Raw genomic sequence first — 21,394 nt, 5'->3', positions numbered from 1 at the left:
TCTCTGTGAATGACATTATCACGACTGTAATCATGTTCTATAAGTAGGGATTACTTAGCCATTTATTTAAATAGTCAGAATACTCTGTTTTGGTTATTATTATTATATCTGTCTGCCGTAACTTATCTGAAACAGTTCTGCTTGCCATAAGCCTACTCCTGGCAGATTGCTTGCCGTAAGCCTACTCCTGGCAGACAAGGCATAAGTTTGTGCACAAACCGGCCTAAGTTGAGTTCCAATTGGACCGGCCCCAACTCCCTTACTCAGAAACATCCGGGCCCATTACAGTAGAAGGTAGCCCAGCCCAACCCACAATACGTACAAAAGGCCCCTACAAATGCTTTGTTTTGTGGGGTGACCAATGAATAATTCAAGAAAATATCATTCATAGAAGTTGCTAAGGAAGCATGGACCATTCTTGAGACCACCTATGAAGGTACCAAGGCAGTAAAAACTGTGAAGTTTCAAAGACTCATTAGTAGTTTTGAAGAAATAAAGATGGAGGAGGATGAGACCTTTGATGAGTTCTATACTAAACTCAAAGATATTGTGAATTCTACTTTCAATCTTGGAGAATCTATTGCGGAATCCAAAATTGTTAGGAAAATCCTTAGGTCCTTACCTGAAAGATTCTATGCCAAAATCACTGCTATTGAGGAAGTGAAGGACATTGATCAACTTCCTTTGACTGAGCTTGTAGGGAACCTTCAAACTTATGAGATGAGATTAGGCTCAATGGGAAAAGGTGAAAAGAGTAAAAACTTGGCTCTTAAGGGTATAGAGGAAGAGACTAAGGACTTTGAAGATGAAGATGAAGATGAGGATGAGGATCTAACTTTCATAACTAATGAGATTATCAAGCTTCTTCAATTTAGGAAAAAGGATAAGGGAAAACCTCCTAGGAAATCTAAATCCTTAAGGAAGGGCAAGAATGAGAAACCCTTCATCAAATGCCATGAGTGCAAAAGTTTTGGTCAAATGAGGATAGAGTGCCTAAACTACCTCATGAAGGAAAAGACCAAGGAGTCAAGCTAAAACTCAAATAGAGAAGATGTCTAGTGCAAAGCTTGATGAGGTATTAAGTGCACAAAAGCCTAGTTTTGATAAGACTGATTTAGGATATATTGTTTCTTCTAGCCCTTCCTCTTCCATGGCTTTTAGATCAAAGACTGTCTTTGTGCCACAATCTGAGATAGGTGATAAAGGAATGAAATCCAAAACTGTTTTGGCTAATTCTAAATCCTTTGTTAGACATCATGTTTGTCACCATTGTGGTATTTCTGGACACATTTGTCCTAATTGTTTTAAGTTGTATCCTCATAAGTAATTGTCCAAACGGTAACAGGTTATCTCTCAAAGACCTACACCTTTGTTTGGAGAGTAATTAAAAGTTTTGGGCTTTTTAACTCACTTTCAGGAGAATTTTAGTTCTTCTATATCCTTTAATAGACATATCAGGACATGTGCCTTTTCATTTTCACAGCTAAAGACTCGTGCTGTGTGGGTGAGAAAGGAGCCTAAGACTTAATTGTCTTTTCTGTTTGTCTTCTGCTTTAATTCTTTCTATCTAAAGTATGACTCTCTTTGCTTGATTTTTTATCTGCTTTTGAAATCATGCTTTCATACATCTGCACCTTTCTATCATTCCTTCATGCATATGCATATTTCTTTCATGCTTTCATGTTGTTTGTCTGTTTTTGTTTGGTTGTTTAGTCTTTATTTTGTTTGATTTTCAAAATAAAAAGAGAAAAATTAAAAAAAAAAAATACAAAAATAGTGTCTTTTGTGTACATTGGTACTTGTGTACCTTGGATGGCCATTGAAACAAAGTTTTCTAAATTTTGTATCTTTTGTAGCTTAGATGAGCATCTTCGTGCACAACTAAGCAAGTGAGCTTTGTGACTCTTGTTTGTGATGAGTAAAATTAAGTTATCTCTTGTACTTAACACTCGTATCACTCTTTTTGACGGGAAGGACTAGAAAATCCTAAGAGAAAGGCATAAATAACCATCTCACCACTGTTGCCTGCCAATCATGAAATAACATCTGTATGTTTCGGCATAACAAAAGTGCAATGTCAATGACATTTGTGTGCTTCGGCATAGCAAAATTGGAATGTTAAAAGCTTAACATAATTGGGTATTTCTTTTCTATCTCTTATATGCCCATTCATGATTTGCTTAAAAAGAAAAATATGCAAAGAAAAATGAAAAGCAAAAAATCAAAATGCTTTTAAATATGATTGCAAGCGTGTCTTTTAGGAGATGTGGGAGTTATAAGATGTACCTCAAAGGTAATAGTCCTTATCAAACAGTTATGATTATGTGTGAGTTAAAGTGATTTTCTTATATCTCAAATCGTCATAACATGTATATACTTATGCAATCTTGTGATATTTTTCACACACAACACGCAATATTCTTTGTTACTCTTGATACATGTGCAGGTACAATGTAATTTGGCCATCACAAGGTTTACATGTGTTAATGTATGCTCACTAAACTGTCTTGACTTGTTTTTGAAATATAAAATTGGTTAGACTTGTTTAGTGTGCGTGTGTGTTTTGGGATCTATATGCATAACATTTTTTTTGTTGAGAGATTTGTTTTTCACATGTTTTGCATCCTTCTATTATCTTGTCATCCATAGCATATTATTTCATTACATTCATGCATTTATATGGATTTCTTGTGCCCTTGATCATCCTTGATCATTTTTATGTCTCTAGGGTGAAGCTTTCAAGTTTCTTGTACCCTTTGTCAATCATGACAAAAAGGGGGAGAAATTGTGGAGACTTGGTGGTTTTTTTTTTTAATATTCTACATGTTAGGGGGAGAAATACATGCCCCAGTAAGGGGAAAATGTGTTTCATCTTGTTAGGGGAGTGCTTACCTCCTTCTTCTTGTACACCAGTCTTGTGACCATATTTACATACATTGTACTTTTTCTTTTTTATATGTTGATGTATGTTTCTTTCACCTACCCTTACATGTGTTGTTTCTTTTCTATCTTTATACACATGTTTCTTATATATTGTATGAAATCTATTATTTCTGTCTCACACTAAGATGCCTTGATGAGTTTTGTTTAAAGTGTTTCAGAAATACAGGTTGTCAAAGTCTTCCTTGCCATGAACTCTTTTCTTGCAAAGTTTTTCAAGAGTTTGTGTTAGGATAGATTTTATTGTATTCAACAAGTGAATACGAGTTTAGTGATTTATGACTTCTCTCATATGTTCATTTGTTTGTTATGGTTTTGTCACGGATTGCCAAAGGGGAAGATTGTTAGGATATATGTGATTCACTTGTTAGGAACATATGTTACTATTTTATATAATTGGCTAATCCTTTGACAAAACGCACTTTACTTGTATTTGGGTAGATCTAGGATGTGTTTAATACTTCAAGAAACCTTGTTTCAAGTTCAAAACCTTGTTTCAAGTTCAAAACTTTGTTTCAAGTTCAAGTGTTAAAGCCATGCAAGTCTGTCCAAAAATCAAGTAAGAAAGTGCTGAATTTTAAAGCTCGATAGCTGCTCGACACCTCTCGACACCTAGCTTATCTATCAAGCTCTTCAGTTGCTTCTTATCATAATCTCGACACCTCTCGATAGCTAGGTCGATCGATCAAGCAAATTTCTGTCCCCTCGACACCTGCTCGACACCTCTTCAATCGATCGAGAATTACGAAATCAGAATTTTCAGATCTGATTTTCGGCCCATGTTGACATGTATGTGTAGGGTTTCTTTTCTCACAACATTAAACATATATAAGGCTTATTTTAAAGGCCGTCACATAAAAGAATACAAGTAGAACATATGCAAAAGGTGACCAATGCCTTATTCTCTCTAAAAGAAGCTATTGCGTCTTTTGCGCCTTAGGGTTTTGTAACCAAATACTTCTTAATCTTCATTGTTGATGAAGTGAAGAACTTTGCAGCCAACATCTTCTTCTAGTTGGTTTGTTAGTTATGTACTAGAAGTCGTGCATCATTGGTTAGTCACATACTGGGATACATGCAAAAAGGGTGGTGTTCATATATTGAAGAGTTCAGAGGTTCTGAAGCGATAGAAGGTTTCTACTGTGAGTTCATCTACGGGGATTGTAGAGTTTAGGGACAAAAGTTTTGTACTAGATCTGAAACTTCTCTTTACTATAGTGAATTCCCCCCTAGGTTTTTTTACTGTGAAACTAGTTTGTTTCATTGGTTTTCTTGAATCATCATATCTTGTCTTATTTATTTTTCTACTGCATGATTTTGACATAATATTGATGTTTGTTTGTTTTAACAAGTTTTATTCATAATAAATTTAATTAACAACTTGGATTTAAAACTTGTTAATTCTATCAACCGGGGTCTAAATTTCCTAACAAGCATATTACCCAAATCTAAAAGGAGAATATCTCAAAGTGTGGGGGTACTTGCCTAAGGTCATGCTACATGAACCTAAAAGGAGGAAACTTGATTCTTAAATATGTGATTGTGTGTTTATTGGTTATATTTACTTTAGTTCATGATATAGAATTATTTTCATCAATAGTGATGTATTTTGAATTTAATACTATTGTTGAATCTTAAAAATACTTTCTTTAAGTATGATTTTCCTTTGAAAAATTAGGAAAATATGTTCCATGAACCTATTTGTTGATGCTTCTAATGATCTTATTGTGATGTGCAAGAATTGAGAAGTAAGTGACCTAGGGAGAAAAAGAGTTACGGTAACAATTTTCTTACCTCAATTGTTGAAAATGAACATGTAAGTTATTATGATGCAATTAAATTTGTTGATGCACCATTATGGTTGGAAGCTTTTAACAAATTATTAGATTATGCCTACTTATATTTGGAATGGGTTGAGCTTCCACCTAAGGTTAAGCCTATTGGTTGCAAGTGGGTGTTTAAAAGAAAATTATAACCAAATGAGATCATAGACAAGTACAAGGCATGCTCGGTAACTAAGGGCTATAAGCAAAAGTATCATGTTGATTATTTGATACTTATTCTTCGGTTATTTGATACTTATTCTTTGATATATGATGCTTACACATGGATTTGTGATTTTTGGTGAGAATAAATGCATATATAATAAGTTAAATAATAATGAAGGTGTCATTATTTGTTTATGTGTTGATAACTTACTTATATTTGGAACTAACCATAATGTTGTGCATGATACTAAATGTTTTTTTTGTCTCTAAATTTGATAAGGAAATTTTGGTTGAGGCAAATGTTATTTTAGGCATCAAGATCCTTAAGGATAATGATTGCATTATACTATCATAATCTCATTATGTGGAGAAAAAAAAATTGAACACTTTGATATGTGACCTATGTCTATTATGCATGACTTAAAAGTGCACTTGTTCAAATATTGTGGTGATAATGTTTCACAAGATAAATAAGTATAAATTATTTGTTGTTTAATATTTTTGACAAACTGTAGTCACCTTGATATTGCATGTGATGTTGGTAGATTGAGTAGATACACTCATAATCCTAGTATTGAGCACTGGGATGCAATATCTATACTATTGGGATATTTAAAGGGGACTTCTTATTTATTTATTGTCATATTATGGTTATCTTGTTGTTTTAGAAGGATATTATGATGCCAACTCGATCTCTTATATAGATTATGTGAAGCCCACTAGTGGATATGTGTTCACACTAGCTGGAGGGGCTATCTCTTGGAAGTCGTCCAAGAAGACTTACACAGTGAGATCTAACATGGAAATAGAGTTAGTGGCTTTAGAGAAGGCTGGGTCTGAAGCTATGTGGCTTAGGAGTATATTAATTGATTGCCCGACTGCCATAACACATGTTAAAAGCAAAGTTTATAATGGGAAAAGTTGACATATCCAATTGAGACTGAGGCACCTTATTGATATTGATGTTATGTCATTGGACTTTGTAAGGTCTAAAAGGAACTTGGTTGATCCTTTGACCAAACCACTAGCAAGAAGGCTAGTGAGTGAGACATTTAAGGGGATTGGACTAATACCCAAGTTATGACACTGTGACTAATGCCCAACCTCCATGATGGGTGCTTCCATGCAAGAGGTTAAATGGGTAGAGGTCATTAGTGGTCCATGTGGGCACTATCATTTGTTATGTGTTTTCTACTATCTCGACAAGAAGATTAGTGATGAGTCCATCTTTATGGAGCGAGACAATGCTAAGTTGCAGAATTTGGAGAGGTTGAGCTTTAGGCTCTTAATGGATACACATCCTTACCTGTTGGGATGGGGAGTATCTGCACGCACTCTTAATGGATGCTACCAACTAAGTTGCAAATTGTTGGAGGTTGAGTTTTATGCTCTTAATGGATCCATATCTCTACCTGTTGGGATGGGGTGTATCTGCATGCACTCCTGATGGATGCCACCGACTAAGTTACAGATTGTTGGAGGTTGAGCTTTATGCTCTTAATGGATCCATATCCCTACTTGTTGGGATAAGGTGTATGTGTGTGCACTCCTGATGGATGCCACTGACTAAGTTGCAAATTGTTGGAGGTTGAGTTTTATGCTCTTAATGGATCCGTATTCCTATCTGTTAGGATGGGGTGTATTTGCATGCATTCTTGATGGATGCCATTGACTAAGTTGCAGATTGTTGGAGGTTGAGCTTTAGCCTCTTAATAAATCCATACTCTCTACCTGTTAGGATGGGGTGTCCTACACGCACTCCTGATGGATGTCACCTATATGTGAGTGGAAGTTGTGTCATTTCCTATGAGACTTTTTAGGTAAGTCTCTAGAGCTCTCATGAAACCTAGTGGCGCATGGTTTGGATAAGGCGCCAACCCGTTTAAGAACAACCTTGTTAAAGAAAGTTATGTGGGTGGTAAGTTTGGATTACAAATAGCTTGGTTAAAAGAGTTTTAACTCCACCATTGTCTTTTAGTTCCTACTTATTTATCCTAAGTATGGTTAAAACCTTTTGGTACCATATTGATGCATGTTTTTTTTAGTTGCTTGCCTTTCCTATTTCGTGTTTGTAACATGTGAAGGATTGTTGGTGTGTGTGTGTGTTCCAAACACTTTTATAATTTTTATTTTTAAGCCGTTGGAAATTTATGTTGGGCAATAAAATATAAAATAGCCGTTGGACAAATATGAGAAAAATAGTTGTTGGGCAATAATGGGTTGGGCTTTTATGGTTGTTTAGTAACCAATAACTATAGGTTGTTTTTGTCATAAATAGCCTATCTAATATTTATCACTACGCCCTTCCCTATAAGTCTTTTCCATTACTCTATATTTTCCTAATACATAATTTCTATTCTTTTATCTCCCACATATTTTTCTACAATTTATATTTGTTCTAAGGAAAGACAATAAAGGGTTGTTCTTGAATTTTCGTGAGTGGAAATGCGTCCATCACAAAGGTTAACGCCATAGTCTAATCCTGGGAGGTTGTTTGGCTAAGAGAACCAGTCGCACCGAGTTTTACTCTAGGTGGCATGAATCAACATTTAAGGACAATACTTTCACAGTGTGATTCTATAGCATTGTGAGATTGTTCTAAACTATCTTTATTTTATATTCTTACTAATTATTTAGGATATTATTTGTTGTATCAAAACTCGTTTATTCACTAAAATATTTCCAACAAAAAGTACTATAGATAAAGGTAAAAGATAGATGAAATAGTACAGTGGAACCCACGAATAGTAGCAAAAATAAGTTAAATAGTAAAAAAAGTTAGTTTTTTAAGCCAATGTCAAACGTGCACTAAGACTATCTTTCTTCCTGTTGTTGGGCTTAGTTGTTGTTGTTGTTGTTGTTATTATTATTATTAAAAATTTTAGTGGATTTTAATTATATTTTGTGGGATCACAGTGAATTTTGGAATTGTGAATTTTGCGAGATTATATTGTTGGAATGGTGAATTTTGTGTTTTCAAAGTATTTCCACTCCCAACCAAACACATGAAAATATTTTCTAAACATGTTAGTGTACAATAAATTTTTTTGAAAATATATTTTCAGTTGAAAATAATTACTCTTGGAAAATATTATTAGGTCGAAACAAATATATAATTGCTAATTAGGGTGCACGGGGCTCCTGTATTTGCATGAAGTACCCCCTTAGGTCCTAAGGTGCTTGTATATATACACTTGCTTCCTTCTCCTAGTCATTGGAGGTGTTTTAATGGTGGCTTCAATGTGGTATTTGTAATGCCTCCGTGAGGTGTTAATGAGAGGATTTTTGTCTCTCCAACGGTAAGGAGAATTATTACTGTTGTATAACGCCTTGCCATTATTTGTGAATTAATGGCTTTTCCTTTGTCCAATAGATATGGCTTAGGACGGAGACTGATGTGATGGTTCCTTTGTCCACTGGCCCCTCTTCTAGACGAGGAGGTTGCCTGAGGAAGTTAGGCCGAGTCCATCATAAGCTATTACTTATGAGTAGTTGTAATGGATTATCCCAATTATTAGCCGTTGAATTTGGAAACTCTGTACTAGTCTTTTTCTTTTTTTGGGTAAACAACTATGTACTACAGTACTAGTCTGTACCATATGAACTTTATATTACGCAAGGGTACACTCTATATTCGTTACAACTTACAACCCTCTTCAGGAAATTAACACATTCTTTTATAAGGTCTTTACTCGGTAGGTTCACTGAGCTGATCTAATGAAAATTAAAGGCCATTCCTTTACTTCTGTACTAAACCAAGAAAAAGTTTATCAAGGAATTCGGCAATTACTAGGTCTCATTTCCAATATTTATTTCGTTTTCCTTTAGTCATTTTTAATTTGCATCCAAGGTTAATTTTTCGCATTGGTCATGGTTTTCACTTTAGTACCCTTCAAAAGGGAGGAAAGTACGTGATGCACAAAGCTCCCATTTTTGCAGTATGTGGGAGAGATCATAATAGATAGTGTTATACTGAATTTTTTTTCTTGGAGAGGCTGATTCTAGGACTCAAAGTCTCAAACCCCATGACCCATTGCTTTTGGTGAAAAGAACTTGCACAATCGAAGCCCAACCTCTAATCACATGAACATCAATTTTCAAGGACGGAACCAGGATTTGAACCTAAGGGAGGCCAAAGCTTAAAACAAAAAAAAAATTATGAAAATAAAAACTTATATCTATTTCCTATTCAACAAAATACTACATACAAAATAAGTATTTCTTAAATATTTCATATTATAAAAACATCAACAAAGTACAACATACAAAATAAGTATTTCTTAAACATTCAACACATTATCAAAATGGAAGTCGATGCTATTTTAAATCTCTAAAGTCGTCTATGATTAATTTTGTACCAAATTTTGCAGCAATCTCATTTTTAATGTACAAAATCAAAGACTTAAATCACAATCACACAAAGAATTAAATTAAAACACAAAAGACAAACATTATTTCATATATATAATATATTGGTGACACGGCCCACACCACATAAAGTGACAAAGACAAAATTTAATAACTCAACACCAAAGACCTTACAATCATTGTCTAACATCTATCCCGATCAAATAATGCCTCCCATGTATATTTCATCTATTTACTTCTACGAAAAAAATGATGCATAGTTAAAATTCAGCATTAATAGTGCTGCCAAATCTAGTGCACTCAAACAATCATTGGTCTCAAGCACAAACACAATTTCTTATATATACTAGTTTTTTTTTTTTTTTTTTTTTGGGGGTGGGGATGGCCTCCTCTGCCTTACTGTAGGTCCGTCGACACTTTCTAAATAACTGCATGAAATGTGACTTGTCCTCTTTTGAGCTTGCTTCAATAATACGACTCCAATAAAGCTATTCTTGATAACCAAATTCACTGACAATTATATTCTCCACAACCACTCCAAGCTTGAAGCGTCCCCTAGCCTTTTGCTACCTCACTGTATAAATGACATCCCCCATCTCTGAGTTTTCACCGACAAATAGCACAATACAATATAGCTCAATTGACTTGACTAGTTTCAACAATGGTAGCCATACTAGTTGCACTTGCCCTTTTCATTCTCTTTAGTTCTTCAGTGAATGCACTGAGCTTGAACTACTATGACAAAACATGCCCACGTCTTGAGTCCACTATTACCAGTGCTGTCAAAAATGCCATGATAAATGACAAAACAGTTCCAGCAGCGCTGCTTCGGATGCACTTTCACGACTGCTTCATAAGAGTAATCATCCTATGCTTATTTTTATTTATATCTATATATCATTTCTGTATATAATAAAATGAAACTCTTTAATTTTTTGTTGACATTTTCTTTTGTTGTCACATAAGAATTTGAAAATCAGATTTTTCCACATCATTTTAATATATATATATATATATATATTAATTAATTAATTATAAATAGTGCTAAACTATATTAATTCGTTTAAAATAACAATAACTCATTCTCTTTTTTAATAAAGCAATCAAACACTAAACAAATTCTTACTATATTAAGTTTGATTTCTCTAAATAAACTCTAATATCATATATAAATTATTTTTGTGAAACTCTTCTGTAACATTACTCAGGTTATTGAGCAGTTAATAAATATTTATAAGGCTTGCGTTGTTCATATGTAAACCTACTTGGTACTTTATGTTTTGTGATTAAGGGTTGTGATGCTTCTTTGCTGCTGGCATCAAAGGGAAATCAAAAGGCAGAAAGAGACGGGCCTCCTAACATTTCATTGCATGCATTTTATGTCATTGACAATGCAAAGAAAGCGGTGGAAGCATTGTGCCCCGGCCTCGTCTCTTGTGCTGATATCTTGGCTCTGGCTGCTCGTGATGCTGTTGCTCTGGTTAGTTTATCATGTCATAATGATAGTAATTTGGAAGAACACTACTTAACAACTATAATATGGCTTATTTAATTAGTAGTCAAATAATTTGTTAAAATGATTCATTGATTAGTTGTATGATTAAAATACACGTGGATTCTAATTGCCATCTCCTTTAACCGGTTCAATTTAGAAAAAAAACATTTGTCCACAATATATAACAAGAGTCTGAATCCAGTAACGATGGGATGTAAAACCTACGTTTTATACCATTCAATAATAAATTGTCACATCAGTTTTTTACTTAAAACTTAATAGATCTTACCACACATAATAACGTCTTAATAAACTCAGTTAATTTAGATTTTCAAATGGGTATTATAATTGATTGAATATGGTTGTGTCTTAGGATTGGAGAGGTAAAACTTAAAGTTTTACATCACATCTTTATAAAATTTAATCTCATATAACATTAGGGTAGAGTAGAATTCTATTTTGTATAAAAAAAAAAAGAAAAAAAAAGAAAGCCCAATATCTAAGCTTATAGTAGTACTCTTTTTTTTTTGGGTCTGGTTTGATGTACCAGTCCGGAGGTCCCACTTGGCAAGTACCAAAAGGAAGAAAAGATGGAAGAATCTCAAGGGCAATCGACACCAGACAATTGCCATCTCCCACTTTCAACATCTCTCAACTACAGCAAAGCTTCTCCCAAAGAGGTCTTTCCTTGGAAGATCTTGTAGCTCTCTGAGGTATGTTTCTATATATAGAAACCATCTTACACTAATGCCCTGTTGCTTCATCCCTGCACACACACACACACACACACACACACACATATATATATATATATATATATTTACTTGTCCTGTTGAGTCATATTTACTTGCCCAACTGGGTTTGAAATCAAATCATAAATCTTAAGCTAATAAAGCTATAGTACTTGCCAATTGTTTAGTAATTCTTAATCATGGCATTGATATATATATATATATATATATATATATATTTTTAATAAATAATTGACCATCTTATTGATACACATTTGTAGGGGGTCACACACTTGGATTCGCTCATTGCTCATCTTTCCAGAACAGAATCCATAACTTCAATGCCTCCCTTGACTTAGACCCGTCACTGCAGCCATCCTTTGCAGCCAGCCTACGAAGCATATGTCTGGCGCACAACAAGGCGAAAAATGCCGGCACCACACTGGATTCTAGCACCGCAACATTTGACAATGTATACTACAAGTCACTTCTCCAAGGGAAGAGTATATTTTCTTCGGATCAAGCTCTACTCACTACCCCAAAGACTAAAGCATTGGTTTCTAAGTTTGCTAGCTCCCGTCAAGAATTTGATAAGGCTTTTGTGAAGTCCATGATCAAGATGAGTAGCATCATTACTAGTACTGGTGGGCAAGAGATTAGGCTGGATTGCAAAGTAGTTAGATGATTTTAGCAGCGTGGATTTAATTATAATGTGATTGAGCCAGTCCAACTAAAAATTATTGTCTCTTCCAGTCCAATTTGATTTTTTTTTTTTTTTTTGAGGGATCGAAGGAATAAATGTGGCCAATATGTGCAAGCGTCTATGCATGCAAGTTTGTATTTAGAATTGAAAATTACTTATGTATAAGCATACTTAATATAATAAACATGTGTTTTGTCACTAAAAAAAAGAAGTAACAAAACCGTGTGCTTGAAAATGTGGAAGCTATGTTATCTATTAAAAGTTTGTTACGTGGATTTGAAAGTAATTTAATTTATTTATAGTCATAATTATTCAATTTTAATTCTTTATTGATTTACTTTCATGATACATTTAAGTTATATTAAAATATTGTATTATAGATGATGATATTGACAAAATTGGCCAACTTGAGCTACAATTTGCAAGTATGAATATTTGCAGTACTAAATCTGTTACCAACGTTAAGTAGATTGAGATTGAGGTGTAATTCTTGTAAAATATTGTCTTGTTCTTCTTTACGTAATATGTTATTTTTATTTTTAAAACTGTTTTTTTATTTAGTTTATCTTTCTAAATAATTTAACTTTATTATTTTAAATGTAACAAGAACATTTATTTATTTATTTATTTTTTGTTTCTGTTGTGGGAATGATATTATTAGTACGTGGTTTAAACTTAAAATATATACTTTTTGGTGGTCCTTAAGATATATCTTTTTGAAGTTGTAAATTTGTAATTACAAATATTTTGGCAATGAGTTATTAACATTGAAGATGTTTTCGTCATGAATTCATGACTATAATGAATTTTAGTCATGCTTAAAACTGTAAGAATTGAAAGGATATTAACAAGTGACGTTAGGTGCAATTCATTTCTAAAATTGATTTTATTCATTCTCTCTAAAAGAAGATTGACATTGATTTGTTTTTGTAATTAAAAAAAAAAATCATTTGAAAAAAATGGGGCGACCCGATCCAACCCAACTTGCTCGTTTACCATGTCTATGTAAAACCATAAAATCTCACCAAACTAAACCATGAAAGTCCCAGCAAGCAAACCCAATTTTCCAAAAAATGTTGAAAAGAAAATGAGAGCTAAATAAACCCACTCATGCCTATTAAACGCTTACAGCTCAGTTTAATGAAACACACAGAGAACAATGTCGTTTATGATAAACGGATGACTCAAAACTGTGTCGGTCCGTTTAAAGAGTGCATGCGTGGGAAATATATTTCAAAAGATCACACGTGAGACAACTAATTCATACGGTGCCGTATAAAGTAAAGCATGAACACAGAACAAAAGACGGCAGCGTTTTGGTCTGGCTATTCTTTCCCTCCAAGACTTTGTGGTGTGTAATGAACCATATCATCTGGTTGTTGTGAATTACGTTAATAAAGCAATTTCTGTGATTCATGCCGAAATATATATATATATATATATATATATATATAAATGTGTTGTACTTGTACCCAGGGTTGATTAAAAATTCAGACTACTACAAAAATTATTGATAATCATCTTGGCTGCACCTATCAAAAGATATTTACTTGATCTTGGATACCCTGCTATCTGAGTATGATTCTGCAGACTACGTATGCGTTTGGATTCAAATTATTTCTCCTGCATTTGCGTCTGGCGTTTGTATATCCGTGGGACCCACTGCTACAGTAGCTTCCACTTAAACGCAAGACGTGAACTGAAACGCGCGTTTTTTTCCTTCAACGCACCGTTCTTTGTGTTCTTCACCGATCAAACCCAGAACATGATGAACCCAGCAAACCCATTCTTCGTGTTCTTCACCGATCAAACCCAGAACATGATGAACCCAGCAAACCCATCAAAACAGAAGATCAAAACAGTGAAACCAAAACCATATGAATCAAACCGATCAACCGATCAAACCGATCAAACCCAGCAGCAAACGCAACCGATCAAAGGGATCTACCCAACAAACGCAAATCAAACCCATCACCAATCTCAACCTCACCCAGCACCACTGACTTTCCATATCAAACCCATCAAACCCACCGCCGATCAACCCATCCACCACCATTGAGGGACCCGATCTTCGCTGGCGTCGGACTGGGTTGTCTTTCTCGTGGATTTACATTTTGAGCTCTTCACCAGCATCGGACCGATGTAGGTTTTCCTCTCTTCCTTTCTCTGGTGGGCGTGGAACTCTCAAGACACAGGCGTTAGCTTAGGTGGGTGAGGAGTTAAAAAAAAAAAAAAAAAAAAAAAAAAAAAAAAAAAAAAAAAAAAAAAAGAAGAAGAAGAAGAAAGAAAGAAAGTAAAAACGCGTTTTCAGCTTAGCTACAGTTCTCGGATCCAAAAATAATCCACACTCATTTTTCACTTACTTGTTGCAGTATTTTTAATTTTCAGTATTTAGTCTTTATCAAAATAAGTGGTATTCAAACGGATCTACATGTTACTATTAAACCTTTTTCTTTTAAAAGAAAAAAGGTTTCTTCCTTTTCTTTTCTCTACCCTTTTACCCTTTCATTTTTTCGTAATTTCCTTTTTGAATCAAGCCCGTTATCCACGTTGGTTGCTTTGTTTCTTCATTGTTTCTATAAGTACAATAAGCCCTTCATTTTAGTTTTGTCCTTATGTACTAGTTTACTTAATTTGAAAATTTTATAGTAGCAGGAAAAACAATTGGTTGAGATTTTAAGAATGAATGGAGCAAGTTGTTACGTTTCCTTGCACTCTTTTCTTGTTTCAACACTAATCTTATTCTCTTAGGTTGTGATTGGAAACTTGGATTTGGATATTAATTTGAAATGCCATAATTTCAAATTCATTAATTTTAGAAGTTATTTCAAATATAAGCATTTTAAAGGTTTAAAATCCTTAGTGGATTTGTCAAATCTAATTAATCATTGACATTTTAAACTATCCAAACAAGATATTTGGATTTCAATCTCCCAAATTCAAATCTAAATGCCCAAATCATGTCATCAAAACACACCATTAAGATTTTCCACTTCTTTAGAATGAGAATATAGCCATTGGAATTTGAAAATCATCGCTGTTGGTGGTTGGCAATCATATGATTAGCATTTGCACACTTGCTTAGGGTGGCAATCATTTGATTAGCTTATTACCTTAAGTAGTCTTGAATGCTTGGTGGCGTTTGGTAACGTTGTTCTAGTAATATTATTTGTATTTTTTGGAAATACGTGTGGGTGAAAAAGTGTGTGGACATATGTGTAATGTTGTTTAAAAATTGAAAAGTGTTGCTTAAACTACAATACCAAACGGATTACTAGAGTTCCCTCCTTTGTTAATATCACTTGCTTGAGGTCCAATTTGTGTTTATTTGTATACTTGAATCCTGATTGTTTGATTCAGGTAAATCAAAGTACCCAATTTTATTGAGAATTTGGTTCTCTTCATTTCTTGCTATTGTACAGTAAACCTCTCTCTCCCCTTTTTTTTTGGGACTTATGTTCACACTATGTAATGAAATTGATGATACCTAGGTTTGTGGTAGGTTGTTGAGCTGAAGCAAGTGAGTGACTGAAATGATGTTATGAGATGGTTTAAGTTGATATTGAGATTGTTGATTTTTTTTCTTTCTTTTTTTTGTATTTTTGATAACTATTGCTGAGTCGGTTTTGTTTGATTATTTTCCTTCCAAGAACTTCTATTATAAATAATTTCATTAGCTACTAGAAATCCTCTCCCTACTTTTATTTTTTTACACATGATGAGTTTTCCTCTCCATATGATGTATTTTTTCACACATGCTAAGTTTCCTTTTAATGATTACATAGATGATGTATGGTCAATGTGATCCAATAGTAACTTATGGATAATGGTTTATGTGCGCGCCGGAAATGAAGTTATTGGGCTTAACCTCACTTGGGCTCACAACTTATTTATAAGGTGGGCTTTAGGATTTCCTACTTTGGGTCGTTCTCGGCACAGAGACTCAAAGTAATATTCTTTCTCTCACTTCCTGAATAACTGTTTTTCTCCCTTTTTTCTTAACCCCCATTTCTTCCCAAACTTCTCCTATTTATAGCTCTAAGTTAGTGGGGAGATCATGATTACTGTCATTGTTAGTGCAACTGAAGGTCCAATATTATTTGTTGTAAGTGGATGTTTAGGTGAGAGTGGGATGCAGTGATTATGGCTTTGGAACTTGGTTCCAACTCAAGTGAATATGCCCGGTAGTGATGTTTCCTGGAAACTGTCGAGCATCCTATGGTATGTTCATATTTTAGTCTTTCTTTATTGTTCGAGCACTTTACTCCGAGCACTGGTTAGGGGACGAGATTTAGACTTATAGTTTATGAGGATAGAATAAAGAGGGATTTGAAAAACCGAGCCATGCTACTGGGCTTGAATCCAAGGCCCAATTGGATCTGAGCACCTCGGTGCCATACATTAGCCCCCCCTTGATTCATGCCCGGCTGCCGGGAAGAATCAAGGAATCGACCAGGAATTTTTGTTTCGAGAGTCTAACAGTTAGAAACTTGAGTGGTTATGGCGTCCCATTAATGCTCTTCTCAAAAGACGCGCTATTCTGGAGCGCCAGGTTCAGTTGTCATTATTACCTGACGGTTCATGAACTGAGGCGACGTGCATGTCGATTATCATTGGCATTCGTAGGGTTTTTTGTGAATCGTGCCTATTTATTGCTGATTAAACGTTTCCCTATCCTCTTTTGCTTCTATAAATAGTTCTCCTCAAAACATTCTTTCACTTTTTCACTTCCTACTTCCTGAGCTTACTCTTTGCCAATCATTCATTTGAGCGCTTACTCACCAGCCCAGAGACCCTTCCTTCCTTAGAGCCCAAAGTAAGTTCTCTACCCCCTCCTTTTACTTTAACTTCTTTCTACGAGTTCCTTCTCTCGGTATTAGATTTCGAAATGGATTATTCTTTTCTTCTGGATACCCCGGCATCTTTGGCCATCTTTAGGCAAAAGTTTGATATCCCCGGTGACGTGGAAGTGGCTTACTGCCACGAGAGCGAGATTGCTCTCCACAGAGGGCACGGTACTGTTTTCTTTCCCTTAATGGCAGTTCTAGAGGGCGGAGTTAGGTTTCTCATGAACCCTCTTTTGGTTAACACACTTAGGTACTATGGGCTGTGCCTTGACCAACTCCCACCCAATTTTTACCAGGTAGTTAGTTGCATCAGTAGGTTGAACCACACATTTGATTTACAGTTGGATTACCATGACATAAACCACATGTACAGTCTTTGTGGGAATAAGACTTCCAATTATTACTTAAAAAATAGGGATAGTTGGGTACGGCTGATATCATGCCTACCTAATTCAAATAGGAACTCGACTGGGGAGTTTGTCTGGGTGTGCGGCAATTGGTTTGCCGAAGAGATTCCCTGCCCCATCTCAACTGTTTTTCTAATTGTAGTAGTTTTAGCTTACTAGTTGCTGATATTGTATCTTGTTCTTTTGCAGAGGGTAAACTATTCGTCCCAGACGTTAGGACAGTTCACGTCAGGGACTTGAATTTCATCCTTCGGTCCGAGATATTCGGGCATTGGGACGGATAGCTCCGAGCATCCCATATAATCCTCGGGGTCAAACCAGTTTATTCTACCTGGCAGTCTTTCAAACAGGCGCTGTTGGTTGATAGCCCCCTTTTGTCATACATAGACGTTCGGCACGCGAATTTTCTACCGCTGAAGCTTATAGTCGGAGAGGCGAGGGAACTGGGCAAGCGATACACCTGCTCGGACGAGCTAGCGCCACTGCGGGACAAGTCTGCGGAGCGTGTGTCTCAATGTCTTCGAGAGTTAGCCCACGAAGCTGTCTAAGAAGAAGTTCCTGTTCAAGAACCCGCTCATCCCGAGGACCCTGTTGAACCCGAGGCTCCCGTAGAGGAAGCCGAGCATTTTGCAATTAACGTAATAGACTTGTCAGACACCGATCCCTTTCTCAGCGAGGACATGGTGACCTGGAAGATCATGACCATTGACCATTTTGTGCTCGGTGCGGGGCAAGCCACGCAGCCCCCACCTTCTCAAAGCCAAACCTAAGCGCCTCCTCCTCCACCTTCTCCTCAAGCTGGACGAGTTCGGAAAAGGCAGAGGGTTGCTGATCAGCCGCCTACGGGTCCGGGAGATGTAGTAGCTCGGACTCCTCCCCGACCAATTGGAGGCATTGTTATCCATGAGTCGCAAACCCAAGTTGGGCCGGGTGTTGCGTCCTCCTCTCAAGTTGCACAGGCGTGGAAGCCTAAGTTTCTACTGGACGGTAAGCCTCTACCTTCAACTTCTTATGTGCGGATATGGAAGAAAGGCGAGGGGGGCTGCATTGCTCAAACCTTGGCCAAAGGCCTCCTTCTACTTGATAATGTACACGCCTTTGAAGAAAGGTCGGAGGAGTCCATGGGGCGTAGGCTACAATGGCATATTGTCGCGGTAATTCTCTACTTGCCAATTCCTTATTGTCCTCTTCACTTTTATTACTTTTCATTTACCTTTCATTTCGTTGACGTACTAATTTTTGTTTTTGTTAGGCTGCTCAATTAGCCCATATTTTAGATGGTCGTGCAAAGGAACTTGCCAAGGAGGCTAACCGGGAGAGGGAGGCATGAGAGACAGTTATCAGAATAGCTAAGGAAAAAATAAAGGCAGCTGATGCTACCGAGAAAAAGGCTGTTGCTGCGGAGAAAAATAGAGCATTGGCGGAGAAGAGGTCCGCGGAACTCTTAGCTAAGCAGAATGAGATGGATGTCAAGCTGGCCGAGGCAATCAGCTTAAACACGGCCCAAACCAAGGAACTTGCCAACCTGAGGGCGGCTTTGGAGGCTTGCGAAGAGAAATGGTACAACAAAGGGTTTTCTGATGCCGAAAATTCCGCGGAGCCAGTTGTGAACCAAGTTCGAAGGCTGGGTGGTTTGCTGCTCTGTAGGTTTTAGGGGTCCTCGAGGTTTCCCCTCTGAGAGATCTTGGCCAGATTCCCTTCCTGAGCTCAGACGCCGCCGTACAGGATCCCCCGGTGCCCATTGAAGAGGAGGAAACAACAAGTATGAGGGAGCTGGTGGAACAGATTGATGCACATGCAGAGCCAAATGAGGCGGAAGCCACCAGCATCCCAAGTGCCCAAGATCAACTCGATGGGGACCTACATTTTCCTGTCGCCGACTAGCAGCAGACTGAGGCAGCCAATCAGACTAGACCCTCCGCTTCATTAAGTTAATCGCCGAACCGCTTTTCTAATACTTTTATTTCTTTTTACTGCACTTTTATTACTATTTCTTTTTCGGTAAATTTGCCTATGTCACCGGGTTGTGGTGACTGAACAGCTTATTTATTTCACGGGGATGACCCGTACACAGTTGCTGGGTTTGGCGACGAGACATTGATTCTGCTTTTATGTTAACTTTATTTGGATGATTATCTATTCGTTGTGTGTTTGTCTTGATCATGCCCGTGAATGCTTTACTTTGATCTTCGGTGTTGTTTTTCTTCCCCTGTTTTTGTTGTTACTACATATTTCTTTTGCATGTATAGCCGGGAATGGCCTGCACGGTGGGATAAATCGAGCCCCCATATATTGTGTGTTTATACAACACATGTTTGCTTTATTGAGAATATGAATGGCACGGTGCCTCATACTCTGGCATAAGGTTTTTACCTGATGGCGATTTTGATCAAACCGAGAATGATATTTCTGTCCTTAGACTTTTCTTTATTAGAATAAGGTTTCCACCCGTTCGGCGATTTTGATCGAACCGAGAATGAGGTTTTTGTCCTTAATGTTTTTTGTAAGAATAATAAGATTTCCACCTACACAGCGATTTTGATCGAACCGAGAACGGGGTTTCTGTCCTTAGACTTTTCTTTATTAGAATAAGGTTTCCATCCACTCGGCGATTTTGATCGAACCGAGAATGAGGTTTCTGTCCTTGATGTTTTTTGTAAGAATAATAAGGTTTCCACCTACTCAGCAATTTTGATCGAACTGAGAACAGGGTTTCTGTCCTTAGAGTTCTTTGTAAGAGTAATAAGGTTTCCACCTGATCCACGATTTTGATCAAACCGAGAATGAGGTTTCTGTCCTTAGATTTTTCTTTATTAGAATAAGGTTTCCACCTGCTCGATGATTCTGATCGAACCGAGAATGAGGTTTCTGTCCTTAACGTTTTTTGTAAGAATAATAAGGTTTCCACCTGCTCAGATATTTCGATCAAACCGAGAATGAGGTTTCCGTCCTTAATGTAATCCATTTGTACTATATATGCAATTACTTAATGCACAATAATGAAATTGAATATAGCTGGAACAAGTAACTTCATTATTATATTGACTAGAGTAGTGTACAAGATTTGGACTTACGTTTCCGTGCACGAATGGTCACTAGTAAAACTTCTTTAGGTTGTGGACATTCCATGGCCGGGGGAGTGGCCTCTCGTCAAGGTCTTCTAAGTAGTACGCCCCCGCGCCTACAATGGCAGTAACTCTGTACGGTCCCTCCCACGTTTGAGCTAACTTCCCTGCATCTACGTCCCGCATGTTTCCCATAACTTTTCTCAGCACCAAGTCTCCGGCACTGAATTCCCTACCTTTTACATCTCGGTTGTATCGTTGGGCAAGTCTCTGCTGGAATTCCGTAAGCCGTATTGTTGCTGCTTCCCAACACTCTTCCAACCAATCCAAGTGCTCTAGCATTAAACCGTCGTTTTGGACGGGGTCAAATCCTGCGACTCGTGCACTGCACAAGTTTACTTCGGTCGGTATCACAACTTCTGCTCCATACGTCAAGGAGAATAGGGTCTCCCCTGTGGACCATCTGGGGGTTGTACGGTAAGCCCACAAAACGTTAGGTAACTCCTCGGCCCATCTTCCCTTTGCCCCATCCAACCTTCTCTTCAACCCGTTCAAAATGGTCTTGTTAACTGCCTCAGCTTGGCCGTTGCTTTAAGGATACGCCGAAATAGAATATCTGTTCTTAATGTCGAGATCGCTGCAAAAGGTCCGGAAAGCTTTGTTGTCAAAGTGTAGCCCATTGTCTGATATCAGTGAGTCCGGCACCCCAAATCTTGTGACTATGTTCTTCCATACAAACTTCTTCACGTCCACATCTCGGATATTTGCCAGGGCCTCGGCTTCTGCCCATTTCATGAAATAATCAACTGCCACCAACACGAATCGGCGGTTACCTGTTGCTTGGGGGAAT

The 21,394-nt window shown here is 36.8% G+C and overlaps 1 pseudogene; it reads left to right on the top strand.

Annotated features, from left to right (window-relative positions):
* Window positions 1–9,701: 9,701 nt before the first annotated feature.
* LOC126713102 (peroxidase 64-like) lies at window positions 9,702–12,485 on the top strand (annotated as a pseudogene).
* Window positions 12,486–21,394: the final 8,909 nt, after the last annotated feature.

Source organism: Quercus robur, chromosome 2, assembly GCF_932294415.1.
Source record: "Quercus robur chromosome 2, dhQueRobu3.1, whole genome shotgun sequence".
NCBI classification, from domain to species: domain Eukaryota; kingdom Viridiplantae; phylum Streptophyta; class Magnoliopsida; order Fagales; family Fagaceae; genus Quercus; species Quercus robur.
The sequence above is the reverse complement of the archived record's forward strand: the minus strand, read 5'-3'. Positions and strand labels throughout refer to the sequence as shown.